The following is an 8,154-nucleotide window of genomic DNA, read 5'->3' on the forward strand; positions in this document are numbered from 1 at the left end:
CCAAAAATTGTTTTTCTGGAAATAAAAGAGATTTTTTTTTTTTTTTACTGGTCTTTTGCCGAAACAGTTGCAGAAGTAATAGGCGCATGATCATAATCATAATATTTGTAATTCTCAGCTGCATCACATCCTCCCACAGAATGTTTGTTTTGGAATCGGTCGGAGGAGCTCAGCGCACACACACCTGTACGCTGTTTCCATAAATATGATTTTCCTGTTGGGCTCGTGCTCTTTGTCACATTTATCCTTCACAGGCAGCTCTGATAAGGATTTTTCCAATAGATTGACGGGTTTTATCTCGTTCACGCACCGGTTTGTTTGGGAAACAAACAGCGCTGTTATCGCCGACACACAGACTGTCCGACCCGTCAGCCGCCCGGGGACCGAGGGGAAGGAGCGGCTCGGCGTCACAGCTGCACCTGCACCAGGTGTTCGGTGTCACTTTAGCCAACGCGGAAAGGTGTGCGTCCCCCACACTCTCACGCTCATGGCCTGTCTTGGTCTGCTGAAGAACAGCTGGTTGGCAGGTGGCTTTTTTCCTCCTTGTTTCGTTTTTAATGTGGATGATAAAAAGGGTTCAGCATCTGACCCTACGAAACCCACTGAGTCAGAACCGATACCCAAACGAGGCTGAAGGACTAACGGTTGACGGAGACGGTTTGACAGCAGCCCGAGTTTCCAGAACAAGATTTTTCAGGCTCCTGGTCCACTGCAGCTTTTTACATTTACATTTATTTATTTAGCAGATACTTTTCTCCAAAGTGACTCCAATGAACTCTATGTAGTGTTACTAGCCCACATACCTTATTCACCACGGTGACTTACACTGCTAGATACACCACTTACACTGGGTCACTCATCCATACATCAGTGAAACACACACACTCTCTCTGCAGCACTCGCACACTATGGGTGAGCCTCAACAGCATGTCTTTGGAGTGTGGGAGGAAACCAGAGCACCCAGGCAGACACAGGAAGAATACAAAAACTCCACACAGATTGAACCTACATCCTCTCTTACCACCAAGGCGCTACTCACTGTGCCACCCCATGGGGCGGGGGTTTTATGTTCTAAAAACATCTCCCTAATAAAGGACTGAGGGCTGGCAGCTGATCAGGACCGTGACACGCTCTACAAGCAGTTAAGGACCCTCTGTTGATCGGGTCTGTGTGACAGCGGTCACTGTTTCCCTACAACAGCTTAAAGACCACTGGCTGATTCACACTGGCAGAAATGCCAATTTTCCACGGGTTAAGGGTCACCTGCTCAGCCAAACGGTTTGCTGGCATCTCCTGTCCCTGTGACACGACTCCTGTCCCCACGAGAGGCGGCAGCAACTTTGTCAGCGAGGGGAGGATGATATTGAGCTTCTCCCTTCTATACCGACTCTGTGCCACCATCACTGTGCAGGCAGCTGTACCACTTGACATTTATATTCATGTATGTAAAAAACACGGTACTTCCAGAGCACAGGAAACGGCTAAAGCCTCAGTGCTGCTGTGACACACCCTCAAGCCGTCCTTCCGCATTCCTCAGTTTTGAGAAATTGTTTAGTCTCAATTAAATTTCAGAATATTCCGCCAGCTTTGCTCATGGAGCAGATGTTCATAACAGATCATAAACACACCGCTCAAAATGGCAAACCAAAAATAACATAATTATGGTGTCGTTTTTTTTATTGTTATTATTTTTATATGTTATTGGGATGAATTTGCAGAAAAACAATTTTTAATGGCGCTGTGGGTTGGACTCAGTCCTGCTCTCTGCTGGGTCTGGGGTTTGAGTCTCGCTTGGGGTGCCTTGCGATGGACTGACATCCCCTCCTGGGTGTGTCCCCTCCTGCCTTTCGCCCCTTGTTGTCGGGTTAGGCTCCGGCACCCCGTGACCCTGTATGGGACAAGCGGTTCAGACAATATTTAATTCTTGTTGCTAAGGATGAATGATGAGCTCTGCCATTTTTTGAAGGTTATTACAGATTTTCAGAAGTTTGTAGGATCTGATGGGTGGCACAGTGAGTAGCACTGCTCTCTCACAGTGCCTTGGTGGTACGAGAGGACATGGGTTTGATCCCCGCTCAGTCTGTGTGGAGTTTGCATGTTCTCCCTGTGTCTGTGTAGGTTTCCTCTGGCTGCTCTGGTTTCCTCCCACACTCCAAAGACATGCTGTTCAGGTTCCCCCATAGTGCGTGAGTGACAGAGAGAGTGTGTGTGTTCCAGTAATGTATGGATGAGTGACCCAGTGTAAGTAGTGTATCTAGCAGTGTAAGTCACCTTGGTGAATAAGGTCTGTGGGCTGATAACACTACATAGAGTTTGTTGGAAGTTGCTTTGGAGAAAAGCATCTGCTAAATAAATGTATTTAAAGTACAATAGGGACGATGCATTTTTAGTGCTTAACCGCTCTTCCCAAATGTGACAAATGAACTCATACAATGAGAATATTAAAAATGAACACGGAGGGGTTCGAGTGTTCACCCCACTGTTGTTCAACAGCAGCCTCATTGCCGGAGGTCTTAGGACATTTACATTTACAGTCCATTTATTCATTTAGCAGACACTTTTCTCCAACGCGACGTACGTGTCTCAGAAAATACAGCTTGTGCGTTACACGAGGAGAAAGAGATATAGTTGCGGACGTGCGGTTCTTAAGAACAACTGGTTAGTTTCCTTCACCGTATGCGCTGACGTTCATCACACAAGCAGCTGCATAAAACTTTAGCAGAACGTCAACGATTCCTGATCACCTTCCCACTAGTTTTTTTTGTGCGCTGTCTGAGCTTGAATTTCTGTCCCTGAATAAAATTTTAAGTCGGAGACCGAAGCGTCTCACACGTGAGGTTGCGCCATATTTTTTAATTCATAGGCCATATTTTGTCATTGACTACGAGCGAATATTTCCATCGTTGCTGGTAAACAAATGTTCGGTTCACCGTCCCGCTGAAGGGAGGATCGGTATGCAATTAAAGAACAGCGTCGCTATGAGTTCAGAACTCGCATAACCCGGAGTTTTTCACTGTCGTGCTCATCTCAGCTTCGGCACAGCAATATTTTTACGTTCTTGCTGGATGAGGGGGGGCATTCGATTAAGATGCAAAAAAAAAAAATGCTTCTGCAGCAAAACGGACGCCTCGGCAACGAACCACGCTCCCTCCGCATGTGGTCCGAACTGGCGCAAACTCCACGAACTTCCCATTGTGCTGCTTCGTGGGCGTGAGGAGAAGGTTGGGAGAAGGTTGTCCTTGAGCCGAAGGGACCCTCTGGCTCAATGTGCGAAGAGCTCCAGCCAGACGGTGCTCCCGTTTCCCGGCCTGGGCCCGTTCCAGCCTCCTGCCTTTCGCTGATAACGCGCTCTAATACCCTTCCCTCCCTGTGACGGTGCGGGAGAAAGGAGGGCATTCGCTGAAGGCCAAACTGAGTTTAGAACAACGTCTGGATCATCAAAACGCTCTGTCTTCCCATTTTTCATTTAATTTCCATCTAGTGGAACAGCAGGCTACATGTTCACCGGGGACTCTGACCCACACAGTGAGAGAGAAATGTTTTGCGAGACGAAGAAGTCGATGTTAATACTGTACAGGAAACGTTACAGCAAGAGGTGGAAAAAAATGAACCCCCATCCCAAAAAATAATAACAGATTAAGCATGTTGTCAGCATCTTGGCTTCAGTGAAAATGTGGAACAACCTTCCTCTGTCCCTCAGAGCTGCTGAATCCCTCCCAAATTCCAGAAGAGTCTCAAACCTATCTCTTTCAGAGCCGCTACTCTCCAGGTCTCCTAACAGCTTCATAAATGAGTCCAGCACCATCTGCTGTTATTGTCTATGTATTTGCTATTTAACTGTCACTTCTATAGGCAGCTTGAGGGATGTGAGCCAACAACATGGTGGTATGAGACACACAAGCTGTGTGTCCATCATCCTGTGTCTGTGTCTAAAGCTCTTCACCTACTGACGATGACCTTCTGTTTCCTTTGAGTTGCACGGCACTTCGTAGAAAATTGTCTGACAAATTGATAAATGTGAATGAAGAAGTGTGTGCATCCAAACCCCGCTGGTCAAATCTCAGAAACGTCACAGTCACACGCGACCGAACGATGGTGGCAACCAGCTGATACCGAAAGTTTGCCGCGTTCCCGTCGCTCTGCCTGCACGACGCTTCCTCCGCTGCTGCTGCCGGGCCGAAGCACTTGTGCAGATGTGCGGCGTCTAAAGAAGCTGCTCTTGATCTGCGTGCAAAGGAAGTCAGAGCCGTACGGGAGCGTTCGGTTAAAATTCGGCATGAGAAAGAGAAACAAGTGGAAGAGATTTCTCCGGAACCTTCCGGAAACACTCGGTGCTGAATCGTATGTGTACCCAAAATGAAAACACTCTGAGAAATGTTAATATTCTCAGGCCCTTTGTTCTTTTTGTAAATCCAAGCTAATGAAGATTTTTCGCAATTTTGTGGAACCACGACCACTTATCTCTGGTACAGGCAGAGCTTATTGGACTTCTGACATTTTTTATGTCTTTTATCGCATTTTTTAAATTTGTATTCCTATGTATATATATGCATTGTTTCTCAGCCCTGCCCCAGATGTAGTGGAATGAGCTCCCCATGTCCCTCAGAACTGCTGAATCCCTTCCGCATTCCAGAAGGGTCTCAAACGCATCTCTTTCAGAACCACTTCTCTCCTGATCTCCTGGTAGCTCCATAAATGAGTTCAGCTCTGCTTGTTTCTATTGATCTGCCAGTTTTCCTTTTCTTGTGTCACTTTTACAGGTACAGTCGTCCCCTGAGTAATTCCCATTCAAGCGACAAGAATCCAGTTCAGTGAGGTGTTTCGTTTAATAGCCCCGCTTCGAGTTGCAAGGCATTTCTTCATGTTTACAAGCACTGGATTCAGATTTTGCGTGTCTCCCAACAGTGGGATGACAAGAGACATTTACATTTAAATTTGCAATTTTTTCATTCAGCAGATGCTTCATTATTAGTGTTTATCTGACATCTCTATCCAAGGAGGCGAAAACTCCCTGCAGTCATTCACACATTTATACACATTTAACAGTATGATAGTAACACACACACACACACACACACACACACACACACACACACACACACACACACACACACACACACACACACACACACACACAATGGGCCATTTGAGGTCATCAATTCACCTGAAGCACACATCCCATGTAAACATGGGGCAGGGAGCATTCCAGCTCCACACAGGCCGAGTGGGGAATCGAACCCGTGTCCAATGGCAAAGTCCAGGTATTACTCTGTGTCAGCTCTGTGGTTCACGGTAAAGTTTTATCATTGGAACAAATGTTAACTTCTTTCAGTGAGAACTCACCTTACGGAGGGTTTTGCGGGAACACGTTACCTTCATGCGGCAGGTGACTATATTAATAGCTGTTACTGTCAGACAAGCTGTGCTTCAATAACCGCGTTTCTCTATCAGTACTTAGAATTTATTAATTTATTGCACTGGACCCCTTCACAGAATATGTTACCAATTGTTCATCATGTTGATGAATGTTGACTTTATTTGTTGATGATAGATGAGGGCAGCTGATTGGGACAGTTGGTAGCACAGTGGTCTGTATTGTTACCTTTGGCCTTAAAAGACACGGGTTTGAGTCTCACCTCCAGCTATAATACCCTTGAGTGAGGTGTGTACTCTAAAATTGCTCCAGTAAAAAATACCCAGCTCTTTAAATGGGTAGAAAATTATAAGCTGCTTTGGAATGAAGCATCAACAGTGAATCTGCCGCTGATTGTTTTAATGAGCCGATGAACAGCACTGCTGAAAGTAACTTAGCAGAGCTACTATGGCCTGGTACACAGTGAGGTACAGTAGAGTACAGCAGTGTTAACAGACTGGCTGCAACTCAGGACTCCATTAGATTACCAGTCTGGGTGGAAACCCACTTGTGAAGTTCAGGTTCTCCTCCTCGCTCTCAGGTGGGACTGTCCTTCCCCCGGGATGACCTCCGCATCCTCTGGACCGGCATCTGAGAAAGGTGCCTCCTCCAGGGCCAGAGCTGCCCCTCCATGGGGGGTTTAAGCTCTCAGTCCTCTGCGCGGTGTGCTCTCCACGCCGACCAGGTGCTCGACCACAGGGGCAGGTAACATCTGCCAGGTAGCAAAGCGGTGCCGGGGGGGGGCCGGTGGGACGGCGAACGGCCTTCCGTTAGTGAAAGATGCCCGACTTTGAGAGGAGGGCGATTCTCTCAATTACCACAGTCTTCAAATGCAGACGCAGTCTCGGCTGGCTGGGATTTCTCCTCGTTCGTTGTGATCGGCGCGACCGTGTCCCCACGTCATTGCCAGAAGCAGCCTGATTTCTGTCGTTGTGTGACTTTTGCCGTGGACCGCGGCCCGTTTACCGCCCACAGCCACCGTAGGTCTGAGCTTGCGATTCTGGTTCTGCGCCATGATAAAGAGAAAGGGGGGAAAAAACAAGCATCGGGAGGGAGGCCAGGACAGACAGGGGCCCCGGGGCCACCGTGATTCAGACCGCCGCCGAGGCCAATATAATTTCCATGGCCGAATGTCAACCAGGCTCAGGGACACGAGCGGTGATGGGTGAGCGTGCCTCCTCTTCCTCACCCCCTGAGCGAGGACAGGCAGCGGGGGAGGGGAGTTCTGGGGGGGACAGCGGCTACATCAGGACTCTGCGGTGCGGTGCGACGCGAGCGCCGGGAGCGGGGGAGGAGTGACGGCCCGTACGGCGCCACTGCTCCTAAATGTGGAGGCTCTCTTCGCTCGCAGCCCACTTTCCTCCTTGCAGGAACCAAATCTGGGAAAGCAGGAGAGCTGACGGAAAACTGACCCCCGTCGGAATCTCTAGTTTCGGTCGCTCGGCTTAGGAGCGCAACAAATAGCGAAAATAATGAAAGCATTGATGTGGCCCTAACGGTTTGTCTGTCTCTCCACACTTAACACACATGGCTGTTGCCTTGAAAGGGACACATTGGTGGTTCAGACTGCTGGGAAATGGAGCATAAACCACTCAGAGCTCGTTGGGTGGGCACACACACACACACACACACACAATGTCTACAGTCGCTTGTCCCGAGGGGAACCGGAACCTAACCCAGCAACACAGGGCACGAGGCTGGAGGGGACACACCCAGGACGGGGCATCGGTCCACTGCAAGGCACCCCAAGCAGGACTCAACCCCCAGACCCACCACGCAACATGACCCGGCCAAACCTGCTGCGCCACCGTGCCCCCGGAGCTCATTGCACGGAAATCAAAAATAGCTGCTTAGTTCTGCTGGGTTCAGCTGGTTGTGTAGTGGTTAGAGTTGCTGCCTTTGGATCGGAAGGTTGTCGGTTCCATCCCACCTCTGGCTACGGTACTCTTGAGGAAGGTACTTACCCTAAAATTACCCAGCTGTATACATGGGTAAATAATTGTAAACTTGTAATAATTGTAGCCTTGACATTGTAAGTCACTTTGGAGAAACACAGTAGCTAAATGAATGAATGTAAGGTATTTGTTCATAATCACAAAGGAGCTGTGAGACAGATGTGTGGAGAGAGAAATGGAGTTGAGTGTGTGGGGATGCAGACTAATCCAGCTTCTCCTCTTTGGTTTGGCCTCAGAAACACCTTCATACAGCCTGCAGAACTGCTCTGAAATTAACAGCGCAGTAAAATTCACAGGGTAGTTGAGCTTTAATGTTTCCCTACAGGTTCATTGACCTTCTTATGAGCTGCAAAAATTGCCAGAAAGGATAACTAGCATTTCTTCTACTGCAGAGCCCCGGAGCTTGTTTTGTGGCTGGTCGGTAAAGGGAAAACTGTATTTCTCAGTTAAACAAACAAAAGCTGGCAAAGCAGTATGGTGATCAGTGCTGTACTATACATTACCATCATCGATTTTGCGGAAGGGTTCGGCAGTAAAGATTGAATCAATATCGTGATATGTGAATATTCTCTCTGTATTAACCAAACAAAAGCAACTGGGAATATTGCCAGCGGAACGAAAAACACTCACAAATATCTGCTTACACAACGAAAATTCAGAAACATTTTCTGGAAAAAATTTCATTTATTGTACCTCCATTTGTTATCCCATTTCACAAGGAAAAAAAAAGCAATCCTTCAGTAAACCTTTCTAAATCAAAATACTTCACAGAAAAGAAATGCACAT

The sequence above is a fragment of the Scleropages formosus genome, chromosome 22 (genome assembly GCF_900964775.1).
Source record: "Scleropages formosus chromosome 22, fSclFor1.1, whole genome shotgun sequence".
Lineage (NCBI taxonomy): Eukaryota > Metazoa > Chordata > Actinopteri > Osteoglossiformes > Osteoglossidae > Scleropages > Scleropages formosus.